The sequence below is a fragment of the Pistacia vera genome, unplaced genomic scaffold (assembly GCF_008641045.1).
Source record: "Pistacia vera cultivar Batoury unplaced genomic scaffold, PisVer_v2 Contig342, whole genome shotgun sequence".
NCBI lineage: Eukaryota > Viridiplantae > Streptophyta > Magnoliopsida > Sapindales > Anacardiaceae > Pistacia > Pistacia vera.
The window spans coordinates 362214-385228 of NW_022196160.1; positions in this window are offsets into that span (position 1 = coordinate 362214).

Here is a 23015-nt window from a genome sequence, read left to right on the forward strand (position 1 = left end):
TCATAGTTGGAGGGCCTCATTGGCGAGGCTAGGAACTCGAAATTTTTGCGGGCCTTCATCTTCCGAGTCGTGTCTAGTCCGAGTCACGACTTCTCGAGTGTCTAGAGAGTGGGGCTCTGTTGCTCTGCGTTTTTCGTTACGTTTCCGCACGCCGTGCTGTTGGTGTCTTCTTTTCTTGGGTTTGATATTCTGGTTCCATCGTTTGCTCATTGGCTCTGTGTTTCTCTCAAAGGGTACTTAAGGGTTGGGTTTTATTGCACTGCTACAGGAGGTTGGCCGGGGAAAAACTTTTTCCTTTGGTATGAACATAAGGGAAAAAAACAAATAGAGGAAAAAAACTAAAAAAAATAAGGGAAATAAACTAAATTAGATCTTAAATTAATCAGAGGAAAGGCCTTCAAAAATGTCTTCTTATTCTTTACACATCATTGTAGGAACAAAAATCCAGTAGAGGTGATAGGGTTATAAACCACACATTGTATATAAAAGAGAAGATTTCAAATGTTCTTTTAAAAGACAACTGATTCAAAAAAATACAGGAAAATTGCTGAAGGTAATAAGTCACAAGAACCAATCATGGAAACAAATCTTCTTGCAAGTGTATAAAGAGTGACCATAACAAGACTCTTTAAGCGTTTTCCATCCGTACCTGTAGAAGGCGAGCAAATTTACAGAATCCGCATGATATATATACAAACATTCTCATTTATGGATGGTTTCATTCATTCTTACAAGGTTTTTGGCCTTGTAAAGAGCCATGGCCCATAGAGCCAAAGAATGCAGGTAACTTAGCGCTCTAAAACAATCAACAGTGGTCCACGCTTCAGGAGTTTAGAAAGTAATAACTACGCAGAAAAAAACAATGAGTCAGTGAACTATCAGGACAGATAGTTTGAAGAAGATAATTTTCAGGGTAATTACCTGCAGAATATAAAGTTACAATTGTAACGGCAGAAAATTAATCTTAAAGCAGGAACCTGACGCTGCAAGACGTAAAGGACGGGTGCAAAGGGTATTTTAGTCCTTATCTCTACATTTAGAATAGAGTATTTCAGTCCTTGGGATCCATTTCTTGATTCTCCTCGTAACCTCGTAATTTCTCTCTATCTCCCGATATAGAATCCATATTATCTATCTATGTTATTATTCTCCTCCTCCATCAACTAAGGAGCAAAAATATTATCTACTAGACATTATAACTTACCGGACTTTTGTCAACATTTCCACAAACATTCACAAGAAAAATCTATAAAAGGTAAACGAACATCCACCAAAAAAAATAAATGAACTGCTAAAAACAGCAGCATGATGCAATGAAATCTATACAGATTTGAGATAGATTTAGATCTAAAAAACACAAACTCATACCTTAGTTACAGACTATTAACATAAGCTATAAAGATAAACAGTGTGTTGATAAAACTTAGGGGGTCTTAACCGAGTCCATTTCAGACCAGGCTGCTTCATAGATTTCAATGGCAATGTGAAATCCCAATACAACCAATATCTCCACAATCATCGTTACAGCAACTGCATATGTAACACCAGACCATTATTTTCTTGAATGCAATGTTGTCATGTCAACTGTTCCACAACAGGTAGATTCCCCATTGCCGGTTGCATCCATATCTTTAAGATATTATAGAGAAAAACCTTCTTAATGCTCTTTTTGCTTTGTCTTCATCACACTAGGCTGAAAGAGCATTGTGCTCAGGCATAAACTACATCAGAGACACATTCTGGAGTTATTGTCTGGTCAGGGGGGGAAATTTGTTGTTGGGGGGGGAAGTAAAAAAGAATATATATTGAGAAACAGAAACATGGGAAACACTATAAAATCAATCAAGATTTATCAGGCCTGGATAGTGATGAATATCAATGAATGAGTCAATCAGTTGCAACATACCATTGTCCAGTAACTGATTAGTTCAATTAGATGGAACTTGATCGGCTCCCATATTGTCGTAGTGAAGTAAAGAACACCATCAACAATTTCCTCATATACCAATGTTGCTTACAGAAATTTACACCAAAAATAATCCTCACACCCTTAAGATGTACTACATGTGCAAATCCAAATGCAATATGCAAATGCTGACACCTACAATAATGTATTACAACAGAGACAGATTTAGTATCGTATGTCGGCCAGAAAGCTATCATTCTCAATCATCCCCATCACCACCCTTATCAAATTTGAAAAGATAAAAGTGGTTACTGATCCTTCTGCTTACAGAAACCAATATAGAGCATTTGGGACAGCTGGATGAACCTTTGCAGGATTCTGTCTGAAAAAAAGTCTTAATACTCGCTAACGTTTTATCACGTAACATCAATTGCGTTTGGACCGGAAATTTGAGAGCTCGTTCAAAACTCAATATATTTGCAGGCTTCAGGTAGTCACTGCTGACTAAGGGACATTGTAACATTCAGTCGGCCTTCACCATTTCTCTCCACCATCTTATGAAGGAGTTCAAAAACTTTGGTTATCTCATTATTCTTTCGGAAACCAAACATAAGCGTAGTAATGTGACACATATGGAGCACAACCTTTTTCCCATATATGAATAACTCATTTGCCATTCAAGTTGCCATTTTTACAAAGACCTTGATTCAAAATGCTATATGTTAAAACATTGGCACCAGGTGTCCATGAAGAGAAAACTTCTAACATAGGTCCCAAGCAGTTCGAATCTCCCTGTTTTACCATAATCAATCCTGAGGGAACCAAACCTTCAATGCTAACTGCAAACGGATTATTAAGAGCAATTAAACATGTCCAAGCTTCAAAAAAACACATACGTTCTAGCAAAGTCCATTAATGAAAATGCTAAGTCCAAGAATTAGGAAAACAGCGTTTAACTCGCCATCTCACCAACTAAATTCAGTGCACTCTACCTTAGGGTATAAGAAAAAAAAGCCAAGGTGTTAAACAAGGTTGCTATATGTAATCAAATCAGGCCTAATTCCTTTTGAAATCATTCTCTCGATAAAACTAAGAGATTCTTTTGTGACTTCTTTATTCTTGCAATACCAATTGATTAAAGTAGTGTAGCAAACAACATCAGGCCTATACCCCGTTCTCGTTATAGAATCAAACAAACTCCTTTGCACACCAAATTCTATCTGCAAGCAACTAACCGTCATTAAAATGTAAATAGGTACCAAATGTCAGGAACCCCACCCCTTATCATATGTTCCAAAAAACCAATTGTCTAGCCTTCTCAACTCTCCATCCAGCCTTACAAAGACATCAATTATAGTAGATAAGTAAACAACATCTGCGTCAACAAATAACACCAGATCTTTATGTCATTAACCATTGCTCAAGCACACTGAATGGCAAACACTTATCTTCCGGTTTTTACAACAATCCACCAATCAAATGGTGCAAGTGACACATTAGCCTCCAACCCCAACAGCAACCATTTGCTTAAACAATTCTATGATTCCCTAATCTTTTCTCTCTACACACAGGCCGTTAATCAAACAAGTAAATGTCCCGGTATTTTGGCTAAAAACCCAACTTCAAAATCGCCCCAAAAACGCCTAACCAACAGAAAACCCTTCAATTAGTACAGAAAGCAATTCATCAAAATATTCATTGGAGACAACCCAGTGATTCAACAGCTTAGAAGCGAAATCACTTAATAATTAACTGCTTTTCTTAGCTAGTGCACTAAACAAAGTAGTGCAGATGAAATTGAGAACGGGTTCGAATGACAACATGTAATAAAAAAAGTACAAGCTTCATTCAGAGTAAACTACTGATCGACAATTTTCTTGAGGCAATTTGCAAGTGAGGATCGTTCAAGGGGTTTTTTGAAAGAAATACGAAATTCATTTTTGAGCTGAAGATGTGAGGTTGCGTAACGTGAGCTACCAAAAATAAAACATTAACTTTCGAAGAGATGGGTTTTGAGAGATTGAAGGACGAACGAAATGGGGATCTGGTCTCAAAAGCCATGTTGATTGAAGAGTGTTTTTTGCCGAAGTAAGGTCATTGCAAAAGGAAAAATACATTAAAGAGAAAGTGTCGACAAATTTCACGAACAACCTTAGAGAAATGTTCGAAAAATTTCACAAAACTTTTAAGGTTTTCAAAATTGAACTCGGGTCAAGTACGATCTTTCCATTCAAAAACCACCTTTAATGATTTCGAAAATGAAGGTTTAAAAAAATGTAAATCCAAAAGTGCAACCCAAACAAACACAATTTAATAAGTATTAAGTGTAATTTTTTGACCTTTTTTTAATTAAAATTATAGATTTAAATAAATCATGTATTGAACTGGTATTTAAGTACAAATGATTATAATTTTTGTTATATTGTTCTTCAAACTTTAAATAAACAAAATCGAGTTTCACATAATCGAAAATGTGAATTAAAAATCAAGGGATATTAATAAGATATCATGCTAATTATATTGCTAAAGATCTAGATTACCTAAATAATAGTATGTATATGTTAATATAATTTCTAGTTTGTATTATACATAGAGTTATATTGACAGCGTTGAGGTTTAATATAATTAAAAATAATCAAATTATAATAATAAAAATCTTTATGTTAAAATTACAAAGGTTTAAAATAATAGAATCAAAGACTAAATGTAAATTTTGAAAACAGATACTTTTTCTTGGTACATAGCACTTCATAGGGAAATGAAAGAACAAAATTTATGAACTATACATAGATGACAAAAAGAAGAAAAAAAAGTTTCTAAAATAAACAGGGCATGCAACTTGAGCCATGGTTCTAGGAAATATAAAGGAAGACCCACAAAATCATTATTAACCATAATACCAAACCAGTAGGATGGAATAAGACTTTAAATAATCAAGTAAATTGATTAATAGAATGCATCCCCTTCAGGCACATTTTCTAAAAAGTTTCTAACATATATTATAAATTCTCACCTTAATGCTAATCTCATCTATGGTATGGAGAATGGCTTGCTCAAATTCCCTGTATGCTTCCCATATTTTACTGCCTTCAGCAACATGCAAACCAGCAGCAGTCATAGCACGCTCGAAGAGATTTCTGAGAATGGCTTGCTCAAATTCCCTGTATGCTTCCCATATTTTACTGCCTTCAGCAACATGCAAACCAGCAGCAGTCATAGCACGCTCGAAGAGATTTCTTGCCTTCACAATACCATCAGGTGAAAATTCACATACGGATGGATCATATTTTTGCATAATCAGAACAAGTTCTAGTCATTCAATTTTACAGAATTACTTAGATAAAGGAACTCCAAAGAACGAAATTAATGTTTTTATCCCCTGATTTCACATATATGCAAAATCTGACTGAAAGTAGCAAGAACTTAATTTTCCACAAAAAGCAGGGAAAAAGATGACAACATGCAATTAAAACTTCCAAAATGTATTGCCACTTAAAAAAATAGATTTATGTTAGAAACCCAGAACTTCAATCACTCAATACAGATAAACACTTCATTGAACAAAGGATTTCCGAATAATACTGATATCTTCTATATAAAAACTTCTCATGGAAAAGTGTAAAGAGATGATGAAAAAGAAATATATGATAGCCTCGCAAATCAAAGAGCTAGAGACCTCCCAGCAATTCCCACTAAAACATATTCTGCCCAAGTTTATACTAACTAATCACAATATTCTCACCACTATCTCCACGTGCTTAAGCTAACAAACTCTCACAGCCTAACCACTAATTACCCTTTTTATCCCTTCTCCTGTATGGTATTGGTGGTGCTCTATCAATTTCCACTCCCCAGAAGTTTGAAAAAGTTTTATTCTATTGCCCAATTTGGTGGAAAAATTTGATGATGAATCAAAAAGGAACCATATGTCTTTAAACACCATCACAAATGTAAGAATATTGATATCCATTCTAAATTGCAAGGCCTACAATCATCTCTACCATACAAATGAAACAAATGAGCAATTTTGTTATTAATAATTACTTATTGGAAAAATTCAGCCATTCAAAAGTCATAGATCCGACAAGCTGAATTTTTTTATCAGAAAATTATTTTAGGAAAATAACTAAAAATGCCACAAGTGAGAATTCTTAAGATCACTATGTCTTAATCCATAAATCAATGCATAAAGTAATTCAAAATCCATAATGATAACAAAAACCTACCAGATAATTAGAAACTCCTCTTTCATTAATCTTCTTAATCTCCAGAAATGCCTCTGGTCTGCAAAGTTGAAGCAGAGAATCAGCAAGAAACTACCTTCAGATAGACAGAGCGATAAAATCTTAAAGTATACCCAAAGCTTTAGTATCAGTCATACAGAACAAGAAAAGATCAAAATCTTAAAAATTTAGCTGCCACCCTTTTATTTTTTTGCTTTGGGGGTAACTGTCATCAGAAAGTACACTTACTGATTTTCAACATTGAGCTTCATGTTTTGGAGAAGCTAATACAGTTATACTAAGAGAAATGAGTTTTGCAAGAGGGCAACCAAGAGGGAACTCAAAATCTATAAACAAACAAAATATCAGATAGCCGCAAATTATCAAAAACCAACCTCCCAAGTCAACCATCACTACTTCCTAGTTGCAACGTACGAAAAAAAATAGAAAGGATGAAAGCTCAAAACTTCATTTCTTTTACTCAATTAAGCCGACATTTGAGCTAAGGCTCACTAGATAAAAGTCACATAAACTTGAATTCAACATCGTTTTCACCATTTAAACCCCAAAAGTTAATCACTTCCTCCTTTCAAACAAATCCATTTAATTTTTCTCTTTATACTTTCTCTCGTTAACCATAAACCCTAAGCGATCAAAATTTGATCATGAAACCAATAACAAGGAAACAAAAAAATGCAAAACTAAAACAGACCCAGTTGAAATAGAAGCCTTCATCACGCGCCACTCTTGCCACATAAACAGAATCAATGGAAAAAGATCTCAGTAATAGCTTATATGACTGTGGTGCAGCTTCGCAATCTCACCCATCTGTCCTCACACCCTTGTACTAAAAACACCAAAAAAAACAAATAAAAACAGCAAAACAAGGTTTATTACTAAAACAAAATCAAGAACTGGGTATGAAACATATTCAAATTGATATAAAATAGGTACTTTAACAGGACTCATAGTTGGAGGGCCTCATTGGCGAGGCTAGGAACTCGAAATTTTTGCGGGCCTTCATCTTCCGAGTCGTGTCTAGTCCGAGTCACGACTTCTCGAGTGTCTAGAGAGTGGGGCTCTGTTGCTCTGCGTTTTTCGTTACGTTTCCGCACGCCGTGCTGTTGGTGTCTTCTTTTCTTGGGTTTGATATTCTGGTTCCATCGTTTGCTCATTGGCTCTGTGTTTCTCTCAAAGGGTACTTAAGGGTTGGGTTTTATTGCACTGCTACAGGAGGTTGGCCGGGGAAAAACTTTTTCCTTTGGTATGAACATAAGGGAAAAAAACAAATAGAGGAAAAAAACTAAAAAAAATAAGGGAAATAAACTAAATTAGATCTTAAATTAATCAGAGGAAAGGCCTTCAAAAATGTCTTCTTATTCTTTACACATCATTGTAGGAACAAAAATCCAGTAGAGGTGATAGGGTTATAAACCACACATTGTATATAAAAGAGAAGATTTCAAATGTTCTTTTAAAAGACAACTGATTCAAAAAAATACAGGAAAATTGCTGAAGGTAATAAGTCACAAGAACCAATCATGGAAACAAATCTTCTTGCAAGTGTATAAAGAGTGACCATAACAAGACTCTTTAAGCGTTTTCCATCCGTACCTGTAGAAGGCGAGCAAATTTACAGAATCCGCATGATATATATACAAACATTCTCATTTATGGATGGTTTCATTCATTCTTACAAGGTTTTTGGCCTTGTAAAGAGCCATGGCCCATAGAGCCAAAGAATGCAGGTAACTTAGCGCTCTAAAACAATCAACAGTGGTCCACGCTTCAGGAGTTTAGAAAGTAATAACTACGCAGAAAAAAACAATGAGTCAGTGAACTATCAGGACAGATAGTTTGAAGAAGATAATTTTCAGGGTAATTACCTGCAGAATATAAAGTTACAATTGTAACGGCAGAAAATTAATCTTAAAGCAGGAACCTGACGCTGCAAGACGTAAAGGACGGGTGCAAAGGGTATTTTAGTCCTTATCTCTACATTTAGAATAGAGTATTTCAGTCCTTGGGATCCATTTCTTGATTCTCCTCGTAACCTCGTAATTTCTCTCTATCTCCCGATATAGAATCCATATTATCTATCTATGTTATTATTCTCCTCCTCCATCAACTAAGGAGCAAAAATATTATCTACTAGACATTATAACTTACCGGACTTTTGTCAACATTTCCACAAACATTCACAAGAAAAATCTATAAAAGGTAAACGAACATCCACCAAAAAAAATAAATGAACTGCTAAAAACAGCAGCATGATGCAATGAAATCTATACAGATTTGAGATAGATTTAGATCTAAAAAACACAAACTCATACCTTAGTTACAGACTATTAACATAAGCTATAAAGATAAACAGTGTGTTGATAAAACTTAGGGGGTCTTAACCGAGTCCATTTCAGACCAGGCTGCTTCATAGATTTCAATGGCAATGTGAAATCCCAATACAACCAATATCTCCACAATCATCGTTACAGCAACTGCATATGTAACACCAGACCATTATTTTCTTGAATGCAATGTTGTCATGTCAACTGTTCCACAACAGGTAGATTCCCCATTGCCGGTTGCATCCATATCTTTAAGATATTATAGAGAAAAACCTTCTTAATGCTCTTTTTGCTTTGTCTTCATCACACTAGGCTGAAAGAGCATTGTGCTCAGGCATAAACTACATCAGAGACACATTCTGGAGTTATTGTCTGGTCAGGGGGGGAAATTTGTTGTTGGGGGGGGAAGTAAAAAAGAATATATATTGAGAAACAGAAACATGGGAAACACTATAAAATCAATCAAGATTTATCAGGCCTGGATAGTGATGAATATCAATGAATGAGTCAATCAGTTGCAACATACCATTGTCCAGTAACTGATTAGTTCAATTAGATGGAACTTGATCGGCTCCCATATTGTCGTAGTGAAGTAAAGAACACCATCAACAATTTCCTCATATACCAATGTTGCTTACAGAAATTTACACCAAAAATAATCCTCACACCCTTAAGATGTACTACATGTGCAAATCCAAATGCAATATGCAAATGCTGACACCTACAATAATGTATTACAACAGAGACAGATTTAGTATCGTATGTCGGCCAGAAAGCTATCATTCTCAATCATCCCCATCACCACCCTTATCAAATTTGAAAAGATAAAAGTGGTTACTGATCCTTCTGCTTACAGAAACCAATATAGAGCATTTGGGACAGCTGGATGAACCTTTGCAGGATTCTGTCTGAAAAAAAGTCTTAATACTCGCTAACGTTTTATCACGTAACATCAATTGCGTTTGGACCGGAAATTTGAGAGCTCGTTCAAAACTCAATATATTTGCAGGCTTCAGGTAGTCACTGCTGACTAAGGGACATTGTAACATTCAGTCGGCCTTCACCATTTCTCTCCACCATCTTATGAAGGAGTTCAAAAACTTTGGTTATCTCATTATTCTTTCGGAAACCAAACATAAGCGTAGTAATGTGACACATATGGAGCACAACCTTTTTCCCATATATGAATAACTCATTTGCCATTCAAGTTGCCATTTTTACAAAGACCTTGATTCAAAATGCTATATGTTAAAACATTGGCACCAGGTGTCCATGAAGAGAAAACTTCTAACATAGGTCCCAAGCAGTTCGAATCTCCCTGTTTTACCATAATCAATCCTGAGGGAACCAAACCTTCAATGCTAACTGCAAACGGATTATTAAGAGCAATTAAACATGTCCAAGCTTCAAAAAAACACATACGTTCTAGCAAAGTCCATTAATGAAAATGCTAAGTCCAAGAATTAGGAAAACAGCGTTTAACTCGCCATCTCACCAACTAAATTCAGTGCACTCTACCTTAGGGTATAAGAAAAAAAAGCCAAGGTGTTAAACAAGGTTGCTATATGTAATCAAATCAGGCCTAATTCCTTTTGAAATCATTCTCTCGATAAAACTAAGAGATTCTTTTGTGACTTCTTTATTCTTGCAATACCAATTGATTAAAGTAGTGTAGCAAACAACATCAGGCCTATACCCCGTTCTCGTTATAGAATCAAACAAACTCCTTTGCACACCAAATTCTATCTGCAAGCAACTAACCGTCATTAAAATGTAAATAGGTACCAAATGTCAGGAACCCCACCCCTTATCATATGTTCCAAAAAACCAATTGTCTAGCCTTCTCAACTCTCCATCCAGCCTTACAAAGACATCAATTATAGTAGATAAGTAAACAACATCTGCGTCAACAAATAACACCAGATCTTTATGTCATTAACCATTGCTCAAGCACACTGAATGGCAAACACTTATCTTCCGGTTTTTACAACAATCCACCAATCAAATGGTGCAAGTGACACATTAGCCTCCAACCCCAACAGCAACCATTTGCTTAAACAATTCTATGATTCCCTAATCTTTTCTCTCTACACACAGGCCGTTAATCAAACAAGTAAATGTCCCGGTATTTTGGCTAAAAACCCAACTTCAAAATCGCCCCAAAAACGCCTAACCAACAGAAAACCCTTCAATTAGTACAGAAAGCAATTCATCAAAATATTCATTGGAGACAACCCAGTGATTCAACAGCTTAGAAGCGAAATCACTTCATAATAATGCTTCTTCTTAGTTAGTGCACTAAACAAAGTAGTGAATGATGAAATTGGAGAAAGGGGTTTCGAATTAATCATATAATAAAAAAAGTACAATGCTTCATTCAGAGTAAAGCTACCTGATTGACAATTTTCTTCGAGGAATTTAGCAAGTGAGGATCGTTCAAGGGGTTTTTTTGAAAGATTATGAAACTTCATTTTTGGAGCTTGAAGATGTGAGGTTGTTTAAGTAAGCTAACAAAAATAAAACATTAACTTTCGAAGATGGGTTTTGAGAGATTGAAGTCGAATGAAATAGGGATCTGAATCTCAAAGCCATGTATGAAGAGTGTTTTTGTGGGTCGTTTTTTCAGTAGTATGGTCATTGCATAAAAGAGAAATGTTTTGACAAATTTCACAAACAACCTTTAAGGTATTCAAACCACCTTTACGATTTCGAAAATTGAAGGTTAAAAATGTAAATCCAAAAATGTAACCCAAACAAACCAATTTATATAAGTATTCAATTGTAATTTTTTTTCCTTTTTTTAATAAAATTATAAGATTTAAATAAATCATGCTATTAAACTTCGTATTTAATTTATAATTATATATAATTTTTTTTTCTATTCGTTCTTCAAACTTTTAAATATAACAAAATCGATATTTCACATAATCAAATGTGATATTTTAAAAATTCAAGGGATATTAATAAGATTATCACTCTAATTACATTGTTGAAATATCTATATTACTAAAATAATAGTATGTATAGTTTAATATAATTACTAGTTTTGTATTATACAATAGAGTTATATTGACAGCCTTGAGGTTTAATATAATAAAAATAATCAAATTTATAAAATAATAAAAATCTCTACTGTTAAATTATAAGGGTTAAAATAATAAAATCAAGACAATTTAATAAATATTTATTAATTTTATAGATATTTATTCTAGCGGACTAATAGTTTATTAATAATAAGAGAAATTTTATTATTTCAAAAATCTTAAGTGAGTTGCTGTAATTATAGTGAAGTTCAAAGGAGTTGACTTGATGTCCTAACACTTTATGATACTATTGTAATATTCTACAATAGTTTATCCATAACATGCACTATACATTAACATATATGATCTGTACATATCAAGTGATTAGACAGTCGCACGTGTGCCTATCTCAGTAAAGAGCTTCTGTTATGAATGTGCTTCTTATAACATTGTAATCTCTATTATGACCCCAATTGCTTGTAAAATTTGGAAACAATCGTATCCATCAAAACTGAATTCTAAAAACAGTTACAAAATTTCTGACAACAATGTTTGCCACCAGGCTTTCAATGAGAGAAATTTCTAAAATAGCTACAGAACAGTTTCGGATATCCATGTTTTACATAATTCATCAAAGAGGGAATTCAAGCTTTCAAGGTCAACTGCAAACTTATTATTTACTAAAGTATGAAACATTTCCACTTCTTCCGANATTTTTAAAGTGTTGAATTTTGATGGTTTGTGCTCATAGGATTTAAGAGGAAGATAGTTTGATCAAAGAAGATTCTTAAAGGGTTGAATTTCTCATATCAAAGGTAAGTAAATCCTACCCTAAGTATGATTTAAGTTATGTTGTGTAGAGAATTTTCTTTATGCATATATATGTGTTATATGTAGAATTGTTGATGGATTTGGTGTTGAATGATAATTAGAACCTATCCATGAGAAGTTGTGTTTGTATATTTAATACTTGATGAATATTTGGTTGAAATTTTGAAGAATTGAAGTGGAAATTTCAGAGTGTGTATTTTGGGCAGATTTGGTGTTAATTATGGAGGATGTTATTCCAAATTTTTGGTGGCCTAGAAGGGAGATAGAAGTGTAGCCAAATTAGTGTTGATTTGTGCACATGAATTATTTGATGAAATGTCAAAGAGAAGTGCATGTATGAGTATGATTATGTGTTACTTTGGGATGAGTTGGTAGATGGTAGAGAATGACATATTTGCATTCCATAGTGCATAATTGCATTTAAACATCTGAATTTAGAAAGAATTATAAGCATGAAACCATCTACATGCATACATATTCATAAGAGTATGAGAAAGCACTAAAATATGTTAAAGAGAAAATAGAAAGAAATGAGAATATTAAAGATATTCAAATCTAAATTTTTAGTTAAAGAAGTGTAAAAAGATAAAAGAAGAGAAGGTTGTTGCGATGGGGAGCCCGTGAGTGACATAGCCTCACATGCACGCCGCCTTTAGTGAGCAGCCTCAGAATTGAAAAAGAAGAATTGTACAGTCTGTTAGAAGTGCGTGTGGATGAAAACTGTACCCAGAATTAGAGAATTCACTCACACGGCCAGGACTCCAAATCCATGCCTCAACCGAGTCCGATCAACAAGAAAAGAAAAGAAAGAATATAAAGAAACACTAGAAAAGAAAGAAAGAAATAAAGAAAAAGAAACGAAATAAGAATAATTAAAATAGAAAAGAAAATGCATAATCTATGCATTTGTGCATTTGCATCATGAATATGCATAATACCATGCTCATTATCGTGAGTAGTGAAAAATTAGAAAGAAAGAATGAGAAAGAATAGAGAAAAAACAGAGAGAAGAACAGAGAAAGAATAGAGAATAATTGGGGAATGAGATGTAAGGAAAGAAAATTCAGAACTTAAGCAACAGAGAGAGCAGGGTAGCATAGCGGGTTTACTTACTAAGCAATTAGTGTTCACTCCGTTGTTTTCAATGTTTTTACAGGTAATAGGTGAGCTATGGTCGCGCAGAACGTCACGCAGTGGAAGGGTTGGGCTACATTGTCAAGTTGCTATTTTTGAGTATATTTGTAAATACTTGTATATAAAGAAAAATTAAATACGGGCCCATACTTTATTACTCATTTATATGTGTATTTTCTTATATATATTTTTAATGAGTTTTACTAAGTATTTTACAAGTACACTAGCTAGAAAGAAAGTATTATAACAACCAACAGCAACCATTTGCTTAAACAATTCTATTGATTCCATAATCTTTCTCTCTACACACATACCTTTAATCAAATAATTAAATGTCACGGTATTTGGGCTAAAACCCAACTTCAAAATCGCCCCAAAAACCGCATAACCATCAGAAACCCTTTCAATATTACAAAAGCAATTGATCAAAATATTCAAAGACATTAAATCCGGAGACAACCTAGTTGAATTCAACAGCTTATATAGCAAAATCACTTCATAATAATGCTTCTTCTTAGCTAGTGCACTAAACAAAGTAGTGAATGATGAAATTGGAGAAAGGGGTTTTGAATTAATCATGTAATTAAAAAAGTACAATGCTTCATTCAGAGTAAGCTACCTGATGGACAATTTTCTTCGAGGAATTTAGCAAGCGAGGATCGTTCAAGGGTTTTTTTTTGAAAGAATACGAAACTTCATTTTTGGAGCTTGAAGATGTGAGGTTGTGTAAGTGAGCTAACAAAAATAAAACATTAACTTCCGNTTTATGGAGGGGAAGATGAGCTCACTGTAAGAGGATACAGTGATGCTAGGTTCCAAACGGACAAAGATGATTATCGATCACAATCAGGGTTTGTATTTTGTCTCAATGGCGGTGCAATAAGCTGGAAGAGCTCCAAGCAAAGCACTGTAGCGGACTCTACAATAGAGGCTGAGTATATTGCATTGTCAGATGCGGCCAAGGAGGCAGTCTGGATTAAGAAGTTCATTACTGAACTTGGTGTGGTTCCCACGATTGTTGATCCTATAGACATCTATTGTGACAACAATGGAGCAATCGCTCAAGCCAGAGAACCACGGTCTCATCAGAAGTCCAGACACATACTCAGACGATTCCATCTCATCATAAAGATAGTTGAGAGGAAAGATGTGCAGATTAGTAAAGTGTTAGGAAATGGTCCATATACGGAGCGGAAAACAAAATCATAATAACAAGGATCGTTCCCATTAAGCCAAGATCAAAGGTACAATTTTACTATTTATGTTAAAATAAAAATCAGCAGAAATTAATCATGAGTTTAGAAAAACATATGCACGTTTGGAGGCTCCTCCAAATTTGTCAATGAACGTTTTTGCGACCGACCCAAGTGTAGGATCGAACCCATGTAGTCCACACGAAGACAATCACAAAGAACTAAGGAGGGATTTGCTAGATCCTCCTTGGCTTTAAGATTAAAGAAGAAAATCAAATGAATTGATTTTGGGCAAAATGGAATACTGCCGTGGGAGAGTAAATGGGGTTGTGTGTATATCTCTTTTACAATGAAAATGAACTAATGAAAATCTTACCCATTTCACAAATAACCTTTTTCTTTTATAGTAAATTAAGTTTCCCTATTCCTATATGGAATAGGCTTGGGCTCCAACCCAAACACCCCATGTTACCAAACACTCCCAAATAGATATTTATTTTTATTTTATCATTATCTCAATTAAATTCAACTAATATATATATTAACATTTAACAATAATGATGATTTAATTAAATATGTGCGAACACATATTTAAACGTTATTTCACTTATTTAATTTTTCTAATAAATTAAATAAAGGCTACGACCTCAACAAATTTAATTGCACTATGAAATTACCAAAATACCTTTTCGCCTAAAAAGATGAAAATGCCCTTCTTTCTTCCTAAGTCTTAAATTATCTTCTATGTGTGTGACCCATAGGCTCCTCATCATACCGGTAGTGTATAGTATCGCGATTAACACCAATTAATCGTCTCACTAATACACAGACCAAGATTGGCCCCTAGCAAGGCATCATGGCCACCCGATAGATTCGGATTCAGCAAAGTACGACATTCCACGTATGTTCTACTACACTTCGATTCCTTCATAATACGTTATCTCAACAAGACGAAGGCATAGAAATAGTGTCAACCTTCTGTTAGAGTAAGATGCCCTAAAGCTAATCAATTATTGTAGAATTGACTCTTTGAATAATGTTCATTAATCAATAAAAGGCATTTTATTCTATATCGCGTAAATCATATTATTGCAATATGTATTGATATATGTCCTTGAATGGTAGAACCGTGACAGGGTAGCAAGTGTTTTCAAATCTTGATAGTGAGAACCCTATGAGCACATATGTTGGCCATTCTAGAAACATCCATAGCCCAAGTATTATTCTGAAGTATGGCACAAATAATATGGTAAGGCCTCATAGTGTTGAACGACCCTGTCGAAAGGCAGTGACTGATCTCACTTGTCAAGGTTGTTTGGTGACAACCTGGTGCAACACATGGGTGTTTGCTGTAGGCAGATACACCGCAACAAGTTCACTGGACTGACCCACCAGAGGTTCCATATGGATGGTAACTCAGTGTTTATGGAACAAATCCTCTAACGGATGGTGGTGCATGTGATCCTTAGACTTGAGATCACCGGAGCGCCTTGTGCACCGATTGGTGCAGTTTGACACTAGCCTAACGCAGTTCTTATAAGAGTTATCTACATCAGGAGTGTATCAAGACTATGGTGGATAGACAGAGGATTCACACTCCTGGGTACGGGAGAGTTGTCTCACTGCTGCAATTCAGTATATGGTAAGACACTAAAACGGGGGCCACAGTGGGATTGAGTTGTTGCTCTATCCGGTTTATAATACAGGTCATTGGTCTGGAAACTGAATACATAATATCTAGAGTAACCGAAGGTGTTAGTAAACTGTCCATACACGCAGCGGAAACAAAAAAAAAAAAAAAAAAAATCAGGATCGTTTACATGAGCCAAGATCAAGGGTATAATTTTACAATTCATATTAAATAAATCTGCAGAAAAATAATCTAAGTTTAAAGAAAACAACGCACGTGGAGGCTCCTCCAAATTTTCGATGAATGTTTTCTATCGATCCAAGTGTAGGATCGACCTGCGTAGTCCACACGAAGACAATCCAAAGGAACCAAAGAGGGGTTTGCTAGATCCTCTTTGACTTCAAGATTAAGAAGAAAGCAAATCAAATTGAATTGATTTCTAAGCAAAAGTGCTTCTGCCGTGGAATGTTCTCAAAGGGGCTGCTTGTTTTTTATTTCAAAGAAAATATTAATTTCTAATTAACACACACACCTTCTTTTATTTTAATCATTTCCCTAATCCCTTCAAATAGGCTTGGGCTCCAACCCAAACGCCCCATGTTGCCAAACTACCCAATTTAATTTTCTTCCCATCATTATCTCAATTAAATCAATAAATATATTTAAATATATTATTACATTTAACAATAATGATAATATATATTTAAATATGTGCGAACACACATTTAAACGTAATTTCACTTATTTAATTTTTCTACACAATTAAATAAAGGTTACGACCTCGCAAATTTAATTGCACTATGAAATTACCAAAATACCCTTTTGCCTTAAAGACGAAAACACCCTTTTTCTTTCTGGATCTTAAATTGTCTTCTATGTGTGTGACCCATAGGCTCCTCATCATATGCAATGTATACTGTCGCGATTAACACCAATTAATCGTCTCACTAATACACAGACCAAGATTGGCCCTAGCAAGGCATCATGGCCATCCGATAGATTCAGATTCAGCAAAGTAGTTACCTGTCAACGATATGGTTACCGTGCAATTCGATCCTTTCATCATACATCTCTATCCTCCGATATTACAACGGACCAATGACCTCGTATTATAAATTGTATAGAGCAACAACTCATACCCAATGTGGCCATAGTTTAGTTTCATTGCCATTTACTGAATGTGCGCCTTAAGATATTCTCCCATACCCAGAGTGATGAATCCTATGTCAATCTACCATAGTCTTGATACATTCCTTGATGCACCAATCACCATCGTATCGATAGCTCTGAAAAGAACTGCGTTAGGTTAGTGCCAAACTGCACCAATCGGTGCAAAGGCGCTCCGTGATCTCAAGTCTAGGATCACATACACCACCATTCGTTAGGGATTTATTCCTAGACACTGATGTACCATCCATATGGAATCCTTTGGTGGGTCAGTCCAGTGAACTTGCTGCGGTGTAATCGCCTACAGTAAGCACCCATGTTTTGCACCAGGTTGTCACCAAACAACCTTGACAAGTGAGATCAGTCACTGCCTTTCGACAGGGTCGTTCACACTATGATAGCCTTACTGTACTATCTGTGCCCTTCTTCAGAATAATACTGGGGCTACAGACTTTTCTAGAATGGCCACCATATGTGCTCATAGGGTTCTCACTATCAAGATTTGAAGCACTTGATACCCTCTTCATGGTTCTACCATTCTAGGACATATATCAATACATTATGCAATAATAATGATTTATGCGATATAGAATAAAATGCCTTTTATTGATTAATGAACATTATTCCAAAGAGTCAATTCTACATAATTGATTGCTCTAGGGCACTCTACTCTAACAGAAGGTTGACACTATTTCTATCCTTCGTCTTGTCGAGAAACGTATGATAAGGATCGAATTGTAGGTAACCATATCGTTGACAGGTAGCTACTTTGCTGATTTCGAATCTATCAGGAGCCTTGATGCCTTGCTAGGGGCCAATCTTGGTCTGTTTATTACTGACGATTAATGGTGTTAATCGTGATACTATACACTACCGGTATGATGAGGACCTATGGGTCACACACATAGAAGATAATTTAAGACTCAGGAAGAAAAGAGGGGCGTTTTCGTCTTTTTGGACGAAAGGGTATTTTGGTAATTTCATAGTGCAATTAAATTTGTTGAGGTCGTAGGCTTTTATTTAATTTGTTAGAAAAATTAAATAAGTGAAATTACATTTAAATATGTGCTAGCATATTTTAAATAAATTATCATTATTGTTAAATGTTATTATATATTAATTGATTTTAATTGAAGATAATGATGAATTAAATAATATCTAATTGGGAGTGTTTGGAAACATGGGGTGTTTGGGATGAGCCCAGCCTATTCCATATGGGTATATGGCAACTAAGTTTTCAATATAAAGAAAAGGGTTATTTTAAAAGAAAAGAGTTATTCATTATTCACTTTCTCTTTGAAAAAGAAAAACACAGCAGGCCCATATTTCCTCTCCCACTGCAGAATTCATTTTGTCTAACATCAATCTATTTGATTTTCTTCTTTGATCTTAAAGCTAAAGAGGATCTAGCAAATCCCTCTTTAGTTCTTTGATTTTCTTTGTGTGGACTACATCAGTTCGATCCTACACTTGGGTCATAGCAAAAACGTTCATAGACAAATTTAGAGGACCTCCAAACGTGCGTATTTTTTCTAAACTCATGATTATTTCTGCAGATTTCTACTTAAACATAAACTGTAAAATTATACCTTTGATCTTGGCTCTTTGGAACGATCCTTGTGTTATGATTTTTGTTTTCCGCTGCATATATGGATCGTTCCTAACATAGTGAAACCCTAGCCACTCTTCAACCCATTTTCATGCCACCTTCTCCTCCAAATCCTCACAATTTCTTCACTTCTTGTTCAAAAGAAATTCATAGATTTTGGGTATTTTTTGTGGTTTTCAATCCCAAGCATTTAGGTAAGATCCTTGCACTAAGAAGTGATGTTTTTAATTTTTAAGTGTTGAATTTTGATGGTTTGTGCTCATGATTTAAGGGAAGATAGTTTGATCAAAGAAGATCTTAAGGTTGAATTTCTCATATCAAAGGTAAGTAAATCCTACCCTAAGTATGATTTAAGTTATGTTGTGTAGAGAATTTTCTTTTGCATATATATGGTGTTATTGTAGAATTGTTGAGATTTTGGTTTGAATGATAATTAGACCTATCCATGAAAGTTGTGTTTGTATATTTATACTTGTGAATATTTGGTTGAAATTTTGAAGATTGAAGTGAATCAGAGTGTGTATTTTGGGCAGATTTGTGTTAATTATGGAGGATGTTTTCCAAATTTTTGGTGGCCTAGAAGGGAGATAGAAGTGTAGCCAAATTAGTGTTGATTTGTGCACATGAATTATTTGATGAAATGTCAAAAGAAGTGCATATGAGTATGATTATGTGTTACTTTGGGAGAGTTGGTAGATGGTAGAGAATGACATATTTGCATTCCTAGTGCATAATTGCATTTAAACATCTGAATTTAGAAAGAATTATAGCATGAAACCATCTACATGCATACATATTCATAAAGTATGAGAAAGCACTAAAATATGTTAAAGAGAAAATAGAAAGAAATGAGAATATTAAGATATCTCAATCTAAATTTTAGTTAAAGAAGTGTAAAAAGTAAAAGAAGAGAAGGTTGTTGCGATGGGGAGCCCGTGAGTGACATAGCCCACATGCACCCGCCTTTAGTGAGCAGCCTCAGAATTGAAAAAGAAGAATTGTACAGTCTGTTAGAAGTGCGTGTGGATGAAAACTGTACCCAGAATTAGAGAATTCACTCACACGGCCAGACTCCAAATCCATGCCTCAACCGAGTCCGATCAACAAGAAAAGAAAAGAAAGAATATAAGAAACACTAGAAAGAAAGAAAGAATAAAGAAAAGAAACGAATAAGAATAATTAAATAGAAAAATGCATAATCTATCCATTTGTGCATTTGCATCTGATATGCATAATACCATGCTCATTATCGTGAGTAGTGAAAAATTAGAAAAGAATGAAAAGATAGAGAAAAAACAGAGAGAAGACAGAGAAAGAATAGAGAATAATTGGGGAATGAGATGTAAGGAAAGAAAATCAGAACTTAAGCAACAGAAGCAGGGTAGCATGCGGGTTTACTTACTAAGCAATTAGTGTTCACTCCGTTGTTTTCAATGTTTTTACAGGTAATAGGTGAGCTATGGTCGCGCAGAACGTCACGCAGTGGAAGGGTTGGGCTACATTGTCAAGTTGCTATTTTTGAGTATATTTGTAATACTTGTATATAAAGAAATTAAATACGGGCCCATACTTTATTACTCATTTATATTTGTATTTTCTTTATATATTTTTAATGAGTTTTACTGTATTTTACAAGTACACTAGCTAGAAAGAAAGTATTATAACAACCAACAGCAACCATTTGCTTAAACAATTCTATTGATTCCATAATCTTTCTCTCTACACCATACCTTTAATCAAATAATTAAATGTCACGGTATTTGGGCTAAAACCCAACTTCAAAATCGCCCCAAAACCGCATACCCATCAGAAACCCTTTCAATATACAAAGAATTGATCAAATATTCAAGACATTAATCCGGAGACAACCTAGTTGAATTCAACAGCTTATATAGCGAAATCACTTCATAATAATGCTTCTTCTTAGCTAGTGCACTAAACAAAGTAGTGAATGATGAAATTGGAGAAAGGGTTTTGATTAATCATGTATTAAAAAAGTACAATGCTTCATTCAGAGTAAGCTACCTGATGACAATTTTCTTCGAGATTAGCAAGCGAGGATCGTAAGGTTTTTTTTTTTTGAAAGAATACGAAACTTCATTTTTGGAGCTTGAAGATGTGTTGTGTGTAAGTGAGTAAACAAAATAAAACATTACATTCCGAAGATGGGTTTTGAAGATTGAAGACGACGAAATGAAATCTGAATCTCAAAGCCATGTATGAAGAGTTTTTTGTGGTCGTTTTTTTCTGTTATTGCAAAGGCTAATGCATTAGGAGAAATGTTTTGACAATTTCACAAACATCTTTAAGGTTTTCAAAATTGCAAACTTATGTCAAGTATCGATCTTTCTTATTCAAACCACCTTTATGATTCGAAATTGAAGGTTAAAAATTAAATCCCATTCAGTGTTTTTTGGTTTGAGTTGGTTTCTACTAATCCAAAAATCAAACAAATGCAACCCAATTTATATAGTATTCATTGGATTTTTTTTTTTTTTACCTTTTTTTTTAATAAATTATAAGATTTAAATAAATCATGCTATTGAACTTTTATTTAATTTACAATGATATATAAATTTTTTTTTTTTATTTGTTCTTCAAACTTTAAATATACCAAATCAATATTTCACATAATCGAATGTGATATATAAAAAATTCAAGGGATATTTTTTTTACTTTTTAGAAGTACATGAAAATGTTTCGTTATCATATTATAAGATTATCACCTAATTATATTGCTGAAATATCTATATTACTAAAATAATAGTATGTATAGTTTAATATAATTACTAGTTTTGTATTAACAATAAGAGTTATGTTGCAGCCTTGAGGTTTAATATAGTAAAAATAATCAATTTAATAAATAATAAAATCTTAAGTGCATTTATGTAATATAGTGAAGCTCAAAGTTGACTTGATGTCCTTAACACTTTGTAATACTATTGTAATGTTCTACATTAGCTTATCCACAACGTACACTATACATTAACATATATGATCAACACATATCAAGTGATTAACAGTCGCACATACACCTATCTCAGTAAAGAGCTTTTGTTATGAATGTCATTCTTATAACATTGTAATCTCTATTATGACCCCAATTGCTTGTAAAATTTGGAAACAATGGTTCCACCAAAACTAAATTCAAAAACCAGTTACAAATTCCTGACAACAGTGTTTGGCACTAGGCTTTCAATGAGAGAAATTCTAAAATAGCTACCGAGTTTCAATATCCTTGTTTTACATAATCCATCAAAGAGGGAATTCAAGCTTCAAGGTCAACTGCAAACTTATTATTACTAAAGTATGAAACATTTCCACTTCTTCCAAACACATCCATTCTTGCAAAGTCCATCAATGAAAATGGTATGTATCCAGAATAAGGTAAAACCATTAAGTTGCACTCACCACTAATTTATGTGCTCTTTTACATTAGCTTTATAATCACATTAGACCTAATCCTTCTAAAATCTTCTTTTGATAAAGACTAAGAACTTCATTGACTTCTTTATTCTTGCATACCATCTGATTAAAGTATTGTAGCAAACAATGCACTTAGGTCCATATCCCCTCGAGTTAAAACTTCTTCATTTATAAGATCAGCTTTTATGTTGTTTATTAGAGACTTTATTAGACCTGCGCCATGAGGCAGCGAAGTCGGATTTGAAGTTCATAGAGACTATACTTCCAATATATATGGAACAATTAGAAGAGAGAAAATTTTATAGTTATGAGACTTTTCTATTCTAATTTTCAACGCATATATTCTACGATAGAATTAATGAAATATGAGACGAATCTTGAACTTTTCTCTCAATGTTTGACATGCTAATTTCTTCAATTAATTTCTCTTATTCAATGGTAGTGGATGGATCATTATGTATTTATTTAACATTCGTTTGTTGTTTATTGATTAAATTTTCCATCTTCTCCTCTTTGTTTTTATGTTAA